The 19197-nt window shown below is 38.2% G+C and overlaps 1 protein-coding gene across 2 annotated transcripts in view; it reads right to left on the bottom strand.

Moving 5' to 3' along the window:
* B3GALT1 (beta-1,3-galactosyltransferase 1) overlaps positions 1 to 19197 on the bottom strand; it is a 503874-nt gene that overhangs the window by 43718 nt on the left and 440959 nt on the right. The window contains exon 1 of one of the 2 annotated variants that reach the window (XM_038584726.1): positions 13462 to 13551. The exons of the other annotated variant lie outside the window; for it this stretch is intronic. The gene's annotated coding sequence lies outside the window, so the exon portion shown is untranslated. Of the gene's footprint in view, positions 1 to 13461; positions 13552 to 19197 lie in introns of those variants that run through there. 2 annotated transcript variants of the gene reach the window in all.

Genomic DNA, 19197 nt, shown 5'->3' with positions numbered 1-19197 from the left:
CTCTAAGTTTCAATGATCATGAACTTAATTTTCCATTTCTCTTCTCACAGGCTGGATTTCTGGGAAACAGACCTTGAGACTCTGAGATATCCGTGCAGGAAGTTTAATGGGGTGTGTTCTGGGGACTAACACCCGTGCCATGATGAGAAGGGAAGGAAGAAAGGGTGGGAGAGGTTGAGCTGTGATGCAGTCACGAGGAGGCCTGAGCCCACTGTGAGGCAGCGCTGGAGCAGGGATGGGTCCATGTGTGCCACCGCCAGCTTGGATACTGTAACTCCCGCAGGCTAGGTCTTCCCTATTCTACACAGAGTACTATTCTAATCCCAGGATTTCTAGCCCTGCTGCGTTGTCAGTGATCTTTTTTGTTGCCTTTCTGAAAGGGGCAATTGAGCTCCCTTAGAATCAGAACAAACCCTACGAGACACTATTCCCTGGTATGACCGCCAGAGCCTAAGTGACAGGGTTGTCAAAGGAGCAAGCACTGACAATGATCCAACATCTGGGATAAAATACTTAGAAAAAAAAAAAACAACTGAAATGATTTGGTTTAAAAGTACTTCCATTTCTTTATACGTAAACATGGTCATTCATGCTAATAAAGTAGAATGATAAAAACTGTGGCATGTCTTTGTTTAATGAAGTCATTAAATATTTCTGGAGGCAGTTCAGGATGTATACCATAAGGTGGGAAAAGATTTTAAGTGTATTAACCAAGCCACACGAAGAATTTCAATTAAAAGCATTCCAGCTTTTTTTTTTTTTTTTTTTTTTTGCATTCCAGCTTTTTAAAAATGGTTACTTTCTAGGAAAGATGAACTAAGCCAATTTCTTTTCGCAAATACCAACATCATTAGGAAACTCAGAGAGTAGTGTGAGAGACTTCACCATTGGCTGAGGTAGCAGAAAGTTTCAGGGGGACCATTCTGTACAAGGCTGCATATCTATTGAAGTTTTTTCTTCTTCTAGAGTCCTTTACCAGAAAAAGATAATAGGGAGACACAAGATTTGACAAGCAGAGACAGATTATACAGAAACTCTTCTCAGCTTTGCCCCTACATCCTACACTAAATCTTGGTGCTGCAGATTTTGCAAAACACCACTTAGACATCTGATTTAGGAAAGAACAATAGACTTCAAATGGAGGAGAACTTGTCATGATATTAGTGCATAAGGCTAGAATTTTGAAACTCAATAAGAAAAGTGTGGATGATTCAAAAATTCAGTGATTAAAAAGTGACTCAGTATCGACTATCTCTATTGCATCGTCTATCATGCTTCTGTAACAGGCATCAAAGCAGAGAGGAAGGGAGGTTTCCGAAAACCGTTCTTTCATGACATAAAATCACTGGGCACAAACTCCATCTTACACATCACAACTTAAGCACAGAGCCTTGTACCTGGTAGGAGCTCAGTCTCTCTCAATACCTTGATCTTAAAAAAAAAAAACAACCCACAAAAACCTTGATCTTAGATGAACTGATAAAATACAGCTACGGCTACACTGTGGATTCTAGAATCAGCTTCTTAATTCCTCTCCTGTAATACCTACTGTTTCACTCAACAAAACTACTTTGAGTATTTTCTATTATTATGGTATTCTACTAGGAGCTGGAAATACAAAAGAACTCATATCCTTCTTGAGAAAAATAAAAAAGTCAGATAACAAAGTATAGTAACAGAGATACTGAAGTATAGAAGATAGATGCTGAACAGTGTGTGTGGGTGTGTGTGTGCGCGCGTGTGCACGCATAGGCCTTGGTGTGTGATCAAATGCATTTTTCTCTTGAATGACGTGTTCAGAATACTGAAAATTAAGAGCAATAGCTCTACTAGTTCGGACTGAAAAATATGAATGCAATTAATGTTTCTGTTAATCAAACAGGGGATATTGTGAGGATAAAGGAATTTAGCACGGAGCCCCAAATTACATGGCCTGTTTTTTCTGATTTTAAGCTGAAATGCATGTGAGCCAGTCTTTTACCAGTTCAACAATATTTTTATTTTCCTTTTAAGAGCAATTCGCATACTAGGTCTTGGGTATTTAAAGAAGAATAAAGAAAATCCAAGTTTGTTTTCAAAGTCTTATTAAGTAAGAAATTCCAAAATTTGGCACACTATGAGCTTTTCAAAAGTTTGATATAACTTCATGATACTTTTCAGGAATCTCAAATGTCCTAGTGTATGTTTACTTTAAAAAGTTTAGCTGTATAGATGAGTTACTCCACAAATGATTCTGGTACAACATGAATTTACCTTTAAAAGAAGCAAACCGAGAAGAACAGAATAGATCCTTGTTTAAGTTTGGCTGTCAAACCTTTTAGCTACAGTTTTTTCTCTGCCTTTATGGATGCCAAAGCTGATTCTGAAAATTAAGACCATTCCAAAGTTTACCCGCAAAGAAATTCTGCACAGCTTGCATATTGACTGAGTCAACTACTGCCTTGCTGGATTTTTTCAGGTCATGCTCCACATATCTTGCAAATACTGTTATAATAAATCATGCCATGTAAGCTCATGGAATTTGAACATGATTGCTGGTTTTGAACATGACTGATTTGAACATGACTGCCTGCAGCCAGTTAGTTCCAGTGCGAATTGAATGTGACCCATCTGTGGGTAGTTGCTTTGCTTTTTTCTTCTTTTTCTAGAGGCATTTTATTCTAGATCAGTCTTTTTAGGAATGGATACAGCATCTGTCACTAGAGATAATGGGTGAAAGAATAGGCCAGTTTCTGCACAAATACATCACCACTATTAAAAAAAAAAAAACAGCAAACAAAACCAACAGTCTAAAATGCATGTTCTATAGACAATCAAAGCAGCAACAGCACCTCTTAATTCAAAGGGTAGCATCTTGACTTGACATGTAGGTGGAAAGTGATCTTCCTCCTGATTTAAGAGGTTCCCGACCATACCCAGGCACATGTAGTGCAGATGCCAGCAACCATATTGACCAGAGAGAGTCATGACAGAGAACCTATAGCAGCTTCTGCAGAGGGTGGGGACTTACAGAGAGGTCACTTTTGCTCTTAATGGGTCATCCTGAATGGAGATTTCTATATTCTAAGATCAGCAAGACTTGCTGAAGTTGTGGCATGGCAAGCAACAGGTCTAGGGTGGGAGGAGTCATTTTTTCTTCTGAAACATAAAGCTCTTCTCTTACCCTAGGTTTGATGGGTACTTAGATGTGCAAAAACAAAACAAAACCAAAAAACACAAAAACCCACACATCTGTTACTTCCAAATTGGGCACATTTTCCTCAGCAGACCTTCCAAAAGAATGAGGATTTAAACCCGCCCCTGTGAAAGTGTCCACACTTTGGCTAACTGGTAAAAGAGATCTGTTTAGAGATGTCAGGGAAACAGAACTCATGTTAAAAAACACAAGTCTTCTTATTTGGAAAACAAAAATAGGTGAAGCCTATAGATTAATGATCTCATAGAAGGACTAAATTTGAATGTCAGACACCTAAAAAATAGGAGAAATAGGAGAAAGCTTACAATTTTCACTACAACTATGCTACATGAATGCGGTTTTATTCTAGTACTTTGATTAATGCTAGTTTTTTTTTTAAGTTTTAATATCCATAATGCCCTGCTCCCTAAAGGTCCTGGAAGCCACCTACACCTCATGCCCTTGACAGCAATATCACCTGGGCTGCTTACTGTTGTTCTTTTGCCTTGAACTTTGATATTTAGGCAGCCCACTCTGTCACTGAGAACAGGGTGGGCGAGCTACACCCTCATGTTTTCTTCTTGTGTTACTGTTTTTGCCCAATTTTCTTTTCAAGGAGGAAGCTATACATTTTAACTGGACAGATAGAGGAAAAGAAACTATTTTTCTCCAAAGATAACAATCAACGACCTTTGGCAATATGTGCAGAGCTCTCTGGAATTCTATTTAAAAATTATCTGATAAACTGCCTTTGGATCTATGTGTTATTTTCTTTGTGTGGGGCAAGAAGTGGGACCTACTGAGCTTAGCAATTTTAGCTGGATGTTACTTAAACTGTAGGCAATAAACAAATATGTGCTGTGTAGTACACAGATAGCTGGAATGATCAATGTTACAGTTGAAAGTTACATGAAGAATCACCTGGTTCTCCCTGTATTCATTACACTTAGTGCAATAGTAGCTAGCCCCAAAGATACGGTACCTTATGTAGTCCATCTATTCCTTCCATTAAACACCTCTCAGGGTGGTTCCTAAAAACCAATCCGTTCATTTTTCTCTTTCAATGAAAACTAAAAAAGAAATTTTGAGAAAAGTCACAAATCACGGCAACTGTGCATGTACTCCTTGTAATACATTTCCCCTGGAAAAGAATGGTAGTAAGTACCAAAAGGACTTGTGAAATATGCCTTTAAGGCTTCATATGCTTTAAAGCAAAAAAGTTCTTTCACAGGCTAAATGCTTGCCTAGAACTGCCCACTACTCCAGGATCGTGACACATATGATGGAATGAGGGTGTAAACAGGTCACTCTGAGTGTACTTTTTTTCAGAAAAGGTATTCCTTGGGGGAGTTTTGGTTAAATGAACTGTATATGCTTTCATTTCTCAAGCTTTTGAGCAGGAAGCGAATGAAGCTAACTACACAGGTTTAACTCTGTGTAGTTAGCTACCTGCTAAAGGTCAAAGAGCTGAGTGAGCTGCCATAAAACCCCCCTCTCCTCACCTGGCCCCCACACTCCCTGGACAAGGTCCTGCCAGGGGCACAGACATCAGCTCATTGTCTTCTCTTCCTTACCTGGAAGACGCAGTACCTGAAATTATGCAGAATCAAACAACGTGTATTCCAAAACCAATAGAGCTAAGTACATTGTGAGGTCTCTAGGATGAGAAAACACCACATATGCCCACACTATATCCCCACCACAGCAACCGTTTTTATTTTTGTAAAGCAATTATCAACTTATGTATAAGTGATTACAGTATTTGAGATCCAAGATCCTTGGAAAATCTGATGTTGCAATCAAAACGTAATTGAGCTATTTTGGAATAGAAAGCCTATTTGCTCTTCAAAACACATAAATATCTAAAAATTAAGTGATGACCCATTTAGAACAGTGTTGCTTCACTGCAATCTTTTAAGGATTCGTTTTAAATGAACTTCCCTGCTTGATGGAGTTTCTATAGTCTGATGCTGTTAGTTCCCAACCTGAGGGGTGTGTGTGTGTGTGTGTGTGTGTGTGTGTGTGTGTGTGTAGGGGGTGGATGGACACGTGGGCAGCAATGATGAATTAATTTCCTCATGTGATCTGATCTGAAAATCCATCTGCACACCAATCATTGCAGCCTAAATAAATCATGTCTTGTACATGTATGTACTATTATTTTTTTCAAATGTGTACATATGACTCAGTGATGAGAAAAATGTGAGTTCATTTTAAAGTGTCGACTTCACTGTAGATTTTTGTTATTCCCATTTTTCAATCCGTGGATTATAAAGTCACAGCAATTACTTATGGGCAGTCACAACATTATAACTGTTAAGAAGTTCTTCTTGGGGGGAATCCCTGGGTGGCTCAGCAGTTGAGTGCCTGCCTTCGGCCCAGGGTGTGATCCTGGAGTCTGGGGATCGAGTCCCACATCAGGCTCCCTGCATGGAGCCTGCTTCTCCCTCTGCCTGTGTCTCTGTGTCTCTCATGAATAAATAAATCTTAAAAAAAAAAAAGAAGTTCTTCTTGGATTGGATGCACTGTAGTAATGTATTTCAAGAGTTGCTGATAAAATAGTTATAATAGGGACTTACTAGAGATAGCTAATATATGGGGATATGATAGATATAATTGAATTTCAACTATGAATGAGTCCCATTAGAAGAATCATTAAACCATTTGGTTATATTAAGTTTAAATGTTTAAACCTAACCCCCAAATCAAACAAGAAACAGTTAATAGCCATTACCTCTACGGACAGAAGTGGAATGGTGGGAGCAGACTGTGCAAAGGCAAAATTTACTCTATTCTCTATACCCCTAAATTGCTTCCATGGTTTACAACCGATATGGATTCAACTATTTATATATATTTTTTTAAAGATTTTATTTACTTATTCATAGAGACACAGAGAGAGAATGAGAGGCAGAGACACAGGCAGAGGGAGAAGCAGGCTCCACGCAGAGAGCCCGACGTGGGACTCGATCCATTGTCTCCAGGATCACACCCCGGGCTGCAGGCGGCCCCAAACCGCTGCGCCACCGGGGCTGCCCCAACTATTTATATTTTAAAAAAATATTAAAAACATCCACACATAATGAAATTAGCAGTCTCTTTGAAACCCAGTGAGGTGCTGGCTCCTGTGTGCCTCTCATACACCCATTCTTTTCCATTAGGCTCACGTTAGAAGACTGAGAATTTTTTCTCATTCTTCATCACTTGGGAGGCTTCTCCCAACTTGAGAGTCATGTTCATCAAGGTACTGGGCTGCACACTTTACACGAAGTCAGAGCTCACACTGAGGGCTACAGGGCAAGCTATGTCAACACATCCGCGTGTTTGGGGGCTACAGCACTACAGAAAATTCCCATCCAACGGTGTCTTATGGTCTATGGGTGCAGAGAGAAAAAGGATTATTGATGCTTGCCACCAAATGTGTTGGGATGCTCCTGGAAGAATTTATAAAATCTCACTTTGTTCTATACCAGGAGGGGACTACAACTGGCTATTCCATAGTGTCTTCTCATGATAACCCTATGAGAGCTGGTATTTGGTGTCAGGGACACATAAGGATCATGTGATATTTAATGCATGTACTCAAAAAGCTGTAGCAAATTCCATGCAACACTTGCTAATATGGCAAATTAATCTAAAATACTTTAAAGTCTGTCCAAAAAAATGCTGTCATGCTGAATTACCCCAGGTTAAGTATTGTCATGTTGTATTATGGCATGACATTCAGGTGGCTCATTGTAGCAAATAAAAACATTTATATCCTTTAGGGAGATTTCATGGAAAGCAGACTGTTATTTTTTTCTAAGAACTATAGTCCAATTTTAGAAATGCATATGTGAAATGGATAAAACATCACAAATATAAGATTTCAGTTTTTTTTTTTTTAATGCGTAAGCTAGACCTTTAAATTTTAAGTAGAGTCTTGGGGAAGTGAATTATTTAAATCTAAGGTTCACATTTTCTCTTCTGTCACCCACGTCTACAATGACTTTCCTTACTCATTCAAAGGGAGGACAAACAAGACGGGGTGATTTTCCTAATTGATGGCTTTTTTGATTTAGGACCAATATATACCAACTGGTTTTGTTTTCACTATTGTCCTTAAGACTTAATCAGAGCCTCAGGCCCTGATCTTTGTAGAAGAGTATTGAAAAACATATAATATAACATAGTACAATATTATATAGTATAATATAAATTATATATTATAGTTTTATTCTCTACTCTTTCCATTCTCTCCATAAGTCATATATATTTTAATATATAATATAATATTTTAATATTATAATATTATATTATATTTTAATATTATATTTTAATATATATTTTAATATATAAGTCATATATATTTTAAGATATATAATTACATACATAATATTATTACATCATTTTATATATATATAAAATATATATATTTATATATATATAAATATATATATATATATAATCATATAATCTAATCATGTGTTGCCAAGGAGCCAGCACACCAACTCCCTACTCATATGTTGGCTGTTTCACCTTTCTCCCTTTAAATTTCTGTTATATAGAAATAACTTGCAATGAATAAATGTGAGTGGCTCTTTTGAGTCAGCTTTTCACGTACGGTTTCTAAATTCAGGTCCAGGGCATGCCTCCTTCCTGCAGATGCTCTCTCTAGACTCCAACACTCACAGCTCGGTGAGCTGAGGGCCTCTAGATTAGGACATAAAAGGTGTGCACCCCAGTTCTTCCTGGTGTGTGAGGGCTCATCAGGCACAGGTCTCATTCACACAATTGCCCAAACCCATGCGCAAAGACCAGGATCAACAGATTCCTTTGGTTCCTCAACAGAAGCCACTCTTTTGTGAGGGTGAAAAGAAGAGTTATTTAAAGTTGTCTCCAGAGGGTTTTTCAATATTAAGGAATAATTCCAAAGTTTCAAAGATAAGGGTGAGGCAGGGAAGCTGAGTTGCAGATGATACTTTTAGCGTATTTATTGCTTTCATTTTACTTGGGACTTTTACTTGCATATTTATACATTTTGTTTTGCTTTTCCTCCATTGAGAAAGTTTAGGGGAAGAGTTTGAATGAGAGTGGGGTGACAGTGGGTTCTGGGGGAGGATGATACAGGTGGTAGTTTTCCCTTCCTAAACATTTGATTTAATGGTTAAAAAAACAAAGGCTCTAGAGGTTGTTTAATCATGGGATTCCAAACTTTAGAAGGCGCCACCTAAGGGGCCCCGTGTGGCTCAGTGTGTTAAGTGTCTGCCTTCAGCTCAGGTCATGATCTTAGGGTCCTGGGATCCAGCCTGTGTCTGGCTCCCTGCTCAGCTGGGAGTCTGCCTCTACCTCTCCCTCTATCTGAGCCCGCCCCACCTTGCTCATACTCTCAAATAAATAAACAAAATATTAAGAAAAAAAGAAGGCACCACACAAGAATGCTCACTGCTGACTATCCTTGGAGCTGCTTGCATGTCCCATATTTTTACTCCTGGGACCCCTTTCTCAATGACTTTATGTACATGAAATCAAATAATGGGAAAAATTAGTTGGACTGAAATAGAGCTAATAATGAAATGCTATCATTCCCTCAGCATGCTATTTTTATATTCATTCAACAAATGTCTAATGAGAATAGATATATGTCAGGCAGTATTCTTGGTACCTGGAATACATCAGTGCACAAAACAGATAAAAATCCCTCCTCTGGGGAAGCTTATTTTTTAGGGGGAGGATCTAAATGTATATATACTTTGTGTGTGCATGTATGTGTGTGTATACATACATATGTATGTATATAATTCATCAATAGAATTCATTTATTCATTTATTGAAATCAGAAATTTTATTAAAACTAGGAACCTTTGTCTGTGGGTCTTGTACACATCTCATATTTCATAAAGTAATTAGATTGCCCTTTAACATTTGCTTTAAACTTTCCCCCTCATTTCTTAATGAGAATACAATCTCTTCACAGCTTGACAAGAGCAAGCACCAGACACAAGGAATATAAAACCACAAAGAAGCATTTAGACTGTTCTAGAAAGCTAAAAGCAGGTTCAAAACTAAAAGCAGGTGTAGTGATTTGGTTTGAAACAATTTTTCAAACTCTCTCTTTACATCTGATGGACAATCATTTTTAGCAAAAGCTAGTGAAGTAAAAAAAACCCTCAAAATATTAATTTTTCTTGGGTTTCTGAAACTGACGGCTTGTTTTCAAGAGTTGATTTTGATACATTTCATCAACATTGAGACAAATGCTTGGATGTAGGCTTCTTTTAATCTGATAATGACCCATTCACAGATGAAACGACTGGAGTCAAGATGCAGTATCAAGCACCATATTTAGGAAATGGTATCTATGGCAACATAAATTAAAGTGTATTCATTGAAATCATAGGATTAGAAAGCACTTTGAAAAACGTCTTCACACAGGAAAGTCAATGAAGAGATGAAAACTCACTTGGCATTCAAAAATATTTATCGAAGCCCTACTATGGATCAGATATTGTATTATATATAGGAATGACTAAATCGTGGGTCATATTCTCAAGAAATCAAAGCTAACAACAGCAAAGTCAGAAATACGATGAACTAAGTATAACCCAGTATAACGTCATAATGATGGGATATTTGAGGGGATGTAAAAAAGTTGACAAAACTGTCCTCCATTTCATGGCCTCTCAAAAATGTTCCTTAAGTCTTCCCCCTACCTTGCTAGAGAAAAAACTTTATTTTTACTAATGCCTACTTAATGTCTAGTGTAACGCACCATGTTCATTTCTGTTTTACCCTGTTTTCATATCTAATTAGTATTTCCCTAATGAGGCCTTTCGTATGTTTTAAAATTTAAAAAATTGTTATGCTAAAGTAAGAATATTTTAATTGTTGAATTTACTCATATGCCATCTCTTTCCAATAAAGATTTCAGGGACAGGGATCCCTGGGTGGCGCAGCGGTTTGGCGCCTGCCTTTGGCCCAGGGCGCGATCCTGGAGACCCGGGATCGAATCCCACGTCGGGCTCCCAGTGCATGGGGCCTGCTTCTCCCTCTGCCTATGTCTCTGCCTCTCTCTCTCTCTCTCTCTCTCTGTGTGACTATCATAAATAAAAAAAAAAAAAAAGAAAAAAAAGAAAAAAAAAGAAAAAAAAGAAAAAAAAAGAAAAAAAAGATTTCAGGGACATAAAGCAGAAGATATAATTATAAGGCAAATACAAAAGAAATGGAAAAAGAGACCCAAGCTATAAACAACCATGAAGTAAACCATAAGAGTTATTGTTACTAAGAGCTGGAGATCTTTTTTAGATTTGTATTTGGCTTCCTGGCAGCCAGTGCAAAAATGAGCAATGTGTCAAGTTGGTTACATAAATTTTTTTTAACTATGAAAGTAATAAACATACCAGTTTATCAGGGGAGATATTATTATTATTATTTTTGACATTAAACTCTTTTACATGGAGAGTGCAGATTAAATGTATAATGGCACTATCCAAATGTTGAAACCTATCTCAAATGACCAGTTAAAATCAGGCTCTGCCTCTCTCTCTGTGTCTCTCATAAATAAATAAATAAAATCTTTAAAAAAAAAACAAAAACAAAACAAAAAACACTTTTTCACCCGGCAGTAGAGATATGTGCATGGTTGATGATTCAAGGGTAACTCTCTCTTAAAAAAAAAAAAAAAAAAAAAAACCAAAACCAAAAAACCAAAACCGAACAAACAACTTGTAAAACCTTGGAAACCTGGTTTTCTGTTTGTTTGTTTGTTTTTTTTTTTTTTTTTTTACTATTTTATTTACTTATTTGAGAGAGAGGACAAATGGGGGAAGAGGTAGAGAGACAAGCAAACTCAATGCCAGGCTCCATAGGGGCTCGGTCACAGGACCCTGAGATCATGACCTAAGCCTATGTCAGACACTTAACCAACTAAGCCACCCAGGTGCCCAAGAAAGCTGGTTTCCTATAATACTAACGGTGGATGGTGGATGGTGGATGGATGGTCTCCAAGCTTTGGAATTTAAGTCAACCAGTGGTAGGATTGCCAGTTTACTGTTAGAGGTGTGAAAACAAAGCAGCATAGATCTCTGCTTGTTCAGAATATGGGAGCACTGCATCCTAGCACAGAAATGAATGAAAAAAAATCAGGATTTTCCTTAGATACAGTATTGGACTGATTCTAAGTCTTGGATAAAAATCCCAAATACTACCATAGAAAAGAAAAGCATTTAATGGAGGAGTTATTTTTAAGGCAGATATAAAATAACCAATTATTTTTGTTAATTCAGGCAAATAAAAGGGCCATTCTCCCCACAGAGCAATGATGACTCTAAGCAGGACAGTCAACCCACAGGCAAAAGAGAATTGTTCCTGGCTTTTTATTTTCCCTAATTAAAATTTCAAAGGGTGTATTGGTGTTACAATGGTCTTAGAATATTCTTCCATATGTTTCTGTTCTAAAGCAATATATCGAATTGTTTCTACCTTTCCTTGTCATTTTGGATTTCTTTTAATGATTTTTTAAAATTAAATTTTTTATTCTGAGGCGACTACATACAGTTTTAACTTTTAATAATTTTTTAATTCCCTTAACTACGTATCGGCTATATAGGTTCTTGGGAAAATACAAATCATAGTGTGCCAATGGAATTTTAATCTAAATAATCAAAAAGCCAAAGAAAGGAAGGCTGAGTTTCATAGTAGAAACCTATCTGGGCTGTCCTGGTGCTCACGGAGACTGCCTGGTAACCAGGTTACGACTCCTCCTTAATCCCTTATTCTTTGTTCAGAACGCATTGTTTTCGATCAGAAAGTAAGTACTTGAGTACCTGAGGCTCTGAAATTTATTTTACATCAATCCATATATAATTTCAAAGGTGGAAAAGGAAAGCTATTTCTTTTTTATCTTGATATTGGTAATTGGAGATCTGTGTGACTGTTTACCTTCCATCTTCCATGGAGGCAGTGAGATTAAAGTGAGGTGAGAAATAGCTTAGTCTTTGATCATTTGACTTTATGGAATTGGGTGACCAGGATGAAAGTCACCCGTTTATCACATTAGTGCATTCCAACTTAAGCATTTTAAAAGCGGGGAATAAAAGGACTTGTTCAATAAGTAGCATGTTAGAAAAACAGGGACAATGAAGTTGATTTGACCTTTCAGTTACAACAAAGGGGTTTTACTCTTTTATGGATAAATTTTGAGGTGTAGGTAAATAACCAATACACAGCAAACAAAGCTTTCTGGTTTTTGTTTCTGTTTTTTGTTTTTGTCTGTTGGTTCATCTAGAGAAGGGTCAAAATCCTAACCTATTAATAAACTGGATGCCTGCTAAATGAGGGAATTTTCACCATCTAGTTTGTTTATTAAATGCTCCGGTTAATGTTACACAAAGTACAACAAAGGAGCTGGCACTCTTGCTACGCTTTTTTACGCAATGGTGATTCAACAGAAAGAATTTTATTCTTTTACATTATGAACTAAGGCAACGTGTTCCAGAGAGTGTGTTTCTTTATTAAAAACATCAACTTCAACCAGACTTATTTGAATAAGACATATATTCATTAGACTCACCGTAAGGTTTTAGTTTATTCAATGATAATAAAGCTGAAAAATAATTGAGTTGGACTAGTGTTAATCACAGGAGAACACATTTTTGTTTCAAACAACATTAGCAATATTTCTAAGCAGTTAGAGACAGAGCTCCAGAATGTAGAAGGACCCAGAAGACTGGGGCTATAAGCTGCAAAAAGTGTGTAATATCCCTGCTGAAGTCTCCATCCTCCTAAAATACCTAGAGAAATTAAAAATTTCTCCTTTTTGGAAAAAATCCCATTTGAACAGTGGGCTGGTTTTGAAGTAAAAAGTGTATCAGTTGACAGGTACAGTTTCAGGTCAAGGAGGGAATGAACAGATTGTATTTAAAAAGGGAGGAGTTCAGGGGATTTATATAAAGATACAGTCTATAGAGCCTGTGAAATCCTCCCATTTGAAAAAAGGGCGAGTGACTCTCCATTATTCACATGTTTGCTAAGCCCCTAGGGCTAGCTACCATGCAGGTCAAACATCGCATTGGGGGCTGAATTTTTCATTTCTGAAAACAAAAATGATGCAATATGTCTGTTTTATCCTCTGAGTCTGCAAAACATTGATCTCCCTCTCTCTCTCTCTTATTTGTATTTGGGAAATTCTACTTTGCACCTTGCTTTTACAGTTAGTCTGCCCCGACATGCCTTGCCTCCACAACTAGACTGGAAGAAAAGAAGCCAGATGAATCATCTTCCCTGTAGCAGACAAGGTTCATTCCTACCTGGTCCTCATTGTTTTCTGACTCTTCCTCAGAGACAGGATTTCGCTCTGGTCTGTACCCTTCTAGCGCTCCAGGAAGGGCAGACACCGGCCCCGGCTGAGTCATACTGACCTAAGCTGCTCAGTGGTGGCCTCGTTCCCTCTGTCAGTGATGGGGTTAGGCAGGGGCATTTGCCTCAGTTCTGGTCATGAGACTTGCCAGGAGGTCTGCTGAGGGTTTCTGGGAAACGTTCCTTCACTCTGAGAGAAAGGCATCTAGTGGTGTGTCCACGTGCCACGCTTGCACCTGCGAGCTAGCACTATATTGTGACTGTGAGCAGTAGAGGGGGAGTGGAGAGATGGAAGGAAAGGGAATCTGGATTTTTAAAAAAAAATTTAAAAAAATATTTTACTTATTTATTTCAGAGAGAGAGAGAAATTATGAGCAGGAGGAGGGACAGAGGGAGAAGGAAGCCCCCATTGAGGACACTGGGATCATGACCTGAGCCGAAGGCAGACTCACAGCCAACTGAGCCACCCAGGTATCCCAGGTGCCTTGATTCTGATGGACTTGGTTACTTGACCAGTCCTGGGCTTACCTGATGTACACACTTGTGGTTATTGGAGATAATAAATTCCCTGAAAGCACCTTAACTGATACATCTGTATCAGCTACACAAGTGGGTAGTCAGCTTCATTTCTTTCCCTTCCACATCTTCCAATTCTATGACTACCCATCATCTCTCTCTCTATCCATCTATCTATCTACCTGTCGATCATCTAAATTCTGTCCTCTCTTCGTTTTGTTCCTAAATATCTTTCTTGTGGGCTCTTACAATAATCTCTAATTGACCTCTCTGTCTGCAGCCTTGGTCTCTGGAAACACCCGGCAGACTGTCATCACTCTGATCTCTCTACAAGGGAAACTAAATCCCATTATTCTTCTACTTAAATTCTTCAATAGTGTCCCACTATTAGGAATAGTGACTACAAGTCCAAACTATTTTCATATTTACAAGATGTTCTATATTCTGGTTCTCGACAAGTTTTCTATTCATTTCAGGTACTGTGCAACTGGCTCCTACTCATCCTTCAAGACCTAGCTAAAAAGAAAGAAAGTCCCCTCTGAGCTATTGCCGACCCTTCTGCCCCTTTGTGGCATCTCAGTCTTTTACAGGTGATTTAACCAATACTTGTCTCACAGTATTCCTTGCATTTGTTTGCATGTCTGTCTTCTTCAGTAAACCACAAACTTCTTGAAGCCAGGGGCCATGTCTTATTTTTCTGAATCTCTAATGCTCAATACAGTGATTTGTGCATACTAGGTACTTAATAAGTATATTGTGATTGATTCTAGAAAGAGGCCTATGGTGCAAAGCTGGGAAATTTAAACTCAGAAGAGCTTAAGTTTCAGTACAAGAAATGTATATAGCGTCTCTGCTGTCTATACCTTGGGCTAATAATGACTATGTAACGATATGGGGGAGATCAATATTACAACCAGGATCCCATCAAAAAGATTAAATTATTTTTGTTGTTTTTCTTCCTTTTTTTTTTTTTTGATTTGCATTTGTTTTGGAAAATCATTCAGGAAGTAGTGATAAGTGGTCTCTCAGAAGTCATAAATTGCTAAATAATGATCAAAGTATGAATTGTTCAATAGTTCAATCCATAAAGAAGTAGTTACTGCCTGTCCATTGCATGCTAAATTTTTAAAAATATTTTTTCTTTTTAGGAGCATCTCAAATGACTGTCAATCTTTGTGAATTCTTTTGAGAAACACATAAATACAAGATCCAATGATCTAAAGGTCAAAAAATGTAATTTTTATCCTCATTTACAAGGAGAAAATATGATTTTGGTTAAGGGTGTATTCATATGTTCATAAAAATATGGCAGCCTTGATCCTTGCCCACTTTATGTGGAGATATTTTATGGCGTTTCCTGTAATTCACAAAATGGATTCCTTATAGGACCCTCTGGACACATGTGCTTTGCATTAGAGGTCTGATCAAATGATTATATTGACTGCAAAATCAAGTGGGGAAATATAATTCTACCAAAATTCCTTCATGTTCACCCTTCAGAGACAGTCTGTGTAAATCCAGACAAGCAGACATATTGAAGCCAGATTTTGGATTTATAAGACTGCTCTGAGTTTGAGATCTGCCAAATTGTGACTTGGAAAAGCCACTCAGCTTTTTGAGAGTCCCATTTCTTTTCCACATGTAAAAAATGACAGAACCACCTACATTAGGAATTTTTTTCAGTAAGATAAGAAATGAGAAAAAGGCACATAACCAGAGAAGATGAACTACTGGTTAAAGCATGGTCCCCAGAGCAAAGCTGCCTGGATGTGAATCCTACTACTCACTGGCTGTGTGCCCTTTGTTGAATTCCCTACCCTCTCTGTGCTTTCATTTTTTCCCACGTGTAAATGGGGATGACAATAATGTCTACCTATAGGGTTGTCACGAGGATTAAATGTGCTAATGTTTGTAAAACACTTAGAACACTGCCTGGCACCTAAGAAGTGCTAAGTGTTTAGCAGATACACAGTAATTTGTATTCATCTCCTGACACAGTTCTGGCAAATAAAAATCTTTGTATTTATACCATATCTACATAAAAGGGCAAGTAGAAGAAAAAAATGTAATAATGTAACTAGAAGAAGAGGGAGGCACCTTGTTTAAGACCTTAATTAGGTCAATATGAACAGTAATTTCAAAGCTTTGGCTGGGCATTTTTGTAGTTGAGGGAACAGCCATTAAAATTTTTAAAAAAAAATCACTATTTTAAATAATTCCTGATAGAACAAGGATTGGCATAATTAGGAAAAGGAGGAGCAAGAGGTTGATGGAAGAAGCTAACCAGGCTTTGTACAACAACATTGACATGAACCCCATTCTGAGGAGGGGTGGAAAAGATGGAATCTTTCAGGCAGAGAAATGCTTTGCTTTCTTTGTATTAATTTCAAAGTCCTACCTCTGAGTGCGTGCTTGGGAAGTATGCAGTTGTATGGATTACGGCTGTGCTGGGGATAGTAGTGAAGATGAGTGGTCCCACAGCTTCCTGTTCAAGATTCAGAATAGGAAAGCATGGTCCAGGCTTCCCAGGTGGAGAGATCTCTAAAGGAGCCCGACTCACAGTACTTATCCTGACCTAGCAGGCCAGTAGACAGAGACTATCCAAGTCTACTCTAATTGTCCTCACTGAGCTCCAGTGGAATGCTAGTCTAGACTGAACAACTCAGCCCTGGGAAAAGATTCCTTCAGAAAAAGGCACTAAAACCTCAAGTGGATAGAATTAGATTTCCCAAAAGTTGGGTTGAAATGTTCTTAGCAGATGTGCAAAGTAGTGGTAGGCAAACCTGAGTTCTGCAGAGCAAGACTGGGAACTTGAGTGTATCTTCAAGGGGATTGCAGTGAAAGGATTAATTTCTTCTGGAGCTTTTATTGTAATAGAGGATAGTCTGGTGAAGTATATTTTAAAGAAATCTCTGCCTCTTTTGTGATTTTCTTTACCTGCTGGTAAGCCACAGAGAAGTCTGAACTACTTCTTCATTCTTGCATGGTTGTGGTTATGTTGTGTAGAAAAAAAAGGAATAAGGTGAAGAAGTGGGCCTGTCCTGCCTTCACCATTCTGTTTGCCTTTGTGTAGATTTGATAACATCATTTCAAGGTGCCTGAGACTATAGTTTCCACACTGTAACCACTAGACACAGAACAACTGCCTATCCAAGGTAGAGCTGGGAGCTGTGGGAGGAGCAGGGGATATAAAGAAGCAATGGAGAGGGATGGAAAACTCTGGAGGCATCTATGACATTTCTCTTCCCCAACTTCTGATGTTGAGGTAATATATTTATTATTACCCAATAGTAAATATGGCAGTTTGCTTTGACAATACCCTTTCAATAATAATGGTCATTATAAACTCAACACCCAAAAACAAATAATCCAATTAAAAATATGGGCAGAAGACACAAATAGACATTTTTCTACAGAAGACATCCGGATGGACAACAGACACAAGGAAAGATACTCAACATCACTAATCATCAGGGAAATGCAAACCAAAACCACGCTGAGATATTGCTTCACACCTGTCAAAATGCCTGTAACAAAAAACACAAGAAATAACAAGTATTGGTGAGGATGTGAAGAAAAAGGAACCCTCACGCGCTGTTGATGGGAATGCAAGCTAGTGTAGCACTGTGGACAACAGTACGGATGTTCCTCAAAAAAGTAAAATAGAGTTATCATATAATCCAGTAATTTGACTACTGGGTATTTACCCAAATAATATGGAAACACTAATTTGAAAAGCTGTATGTACCCCTATGCTTATTGCAATATTACTTAACAATAGTCAAGATGTGGAAGCAGCCCAGTTGGGATATAGGAATATATAAAGGAGATGTCGTATATACACACACTGGAGTATTTATTACTCAGTCATAAAATAGAATGAAATCTTGCCATTTGCAATGACATGGATGGATCTAAAGGGTATAATGCTAAGTGAAATAAGTCAGAGAAAGACAAATATCATGATTTCACTCATTTGTGGAATTGAAGAAACAAAACAAACAAAGAGGAAAAGAGACAAAAAACCAGACACTTAAATATAGAGAACAAACTGGTGGTTGCCAGATGGGAGGTGAGTGGGGGGCATGGATGAGATAGGGAGGGGGATTAAGAGTACACTTGTGATGAGCACTCTGATGAGTAATGCATAGAATTGTTGAATCACTATATGGTACACAGAAACTAATATAACATTGTACGTTAACTATACTGGAATTAAAAAAATAATAATGATTATTGTTGTAATCATCATCATTATTATATTAGAATCTGTCATTATTGAGCTCTTATGTGCCAGGCATTGTGCTGAAGACTTTATTTACATTCTTTCATTAATCCTTAAAACAATCCTATAAAGCTGGGGCACCCAGGTGGCTCAGTGGTTGAACATCTGCCTTCAGCTCAGGTCATGACCTTGGGGTCCTGGGATCGAGTCCCACATCGAGCCCCCACAGGACTGACATGGTCTGTGTCAGAAGAGCCCTGATATCATTTCAAGTCATTTGTACACTTAGACTCTGGCACTGACAAGGAAGCATTTGACCCTCAGGAGGAAATATATACAATAATATGATATGAGCTGGACTGGGTAGGATGTTGTCATAAAATACTAATTTTTCTCACTTTATTTCCCCCAATCTGTTCTATTGGTTCTCCCTTTCCCTCCCTTGATCATTGTCTTGAGTTCTTCCTATAGACTTTCTCATCACTGTGAGGCACTAGGAGAGCTTCATTTCCAAGTTATTGGAAGATCAGGTGTCATCTAAATCAAAATTGCAAATGCTTATCCAATCTAAAGAAACTATTTTCCAGCTCAGGCCTGGCAGGTCATGGATGGCAGGGGTGGTGGCATGGCCTTTGGTTCACGGTGCTATCTTACTCTCCTCTCCTTGGCACCCTGCTCACTGTACTCCCCCTGGCTGCACAGGGGAGGGATGAGAGGAAGACAGCAAGGTCTCACCTGCATGGGGCTACTGGAAAACGGCATCAGTATTCTTTGCAGTGGCAGATGCCCAAATGCTGGCCCTGTGGCTCAGTGTCAAGTTGAGGATTTCTTCAAGTCTCTGCCTATCACCCCATTCCTCAACACCTGGACCTCCTAGTACAGCACTCTTTACTGATAGAGGTGATTCCCTCTCCAGTTGACTTCCTTTCAGTTCCTGATCTTTGGG

This window comes from Canis lupus, chromosome 36 (assembly GCF_011100685.1).
Source record: "Canis lupus familiaris isolate Mischka breed German Shepherd chromosome 36, alternate assembly UU_Cfam_GSD_1.0, whole genome shotgun sequence".
Classification (NCBI taxonomy): domain Eukaryota; kingdom Metazoa; phylum Chordata; class Mammalia; order Carnivora; family Canidae; genus Canis; species Canis lupus.
Note: the sequence above shows the minus strand (reverse complement) of the source record. Positions and strands in the feature narration are given on the sequence as shown.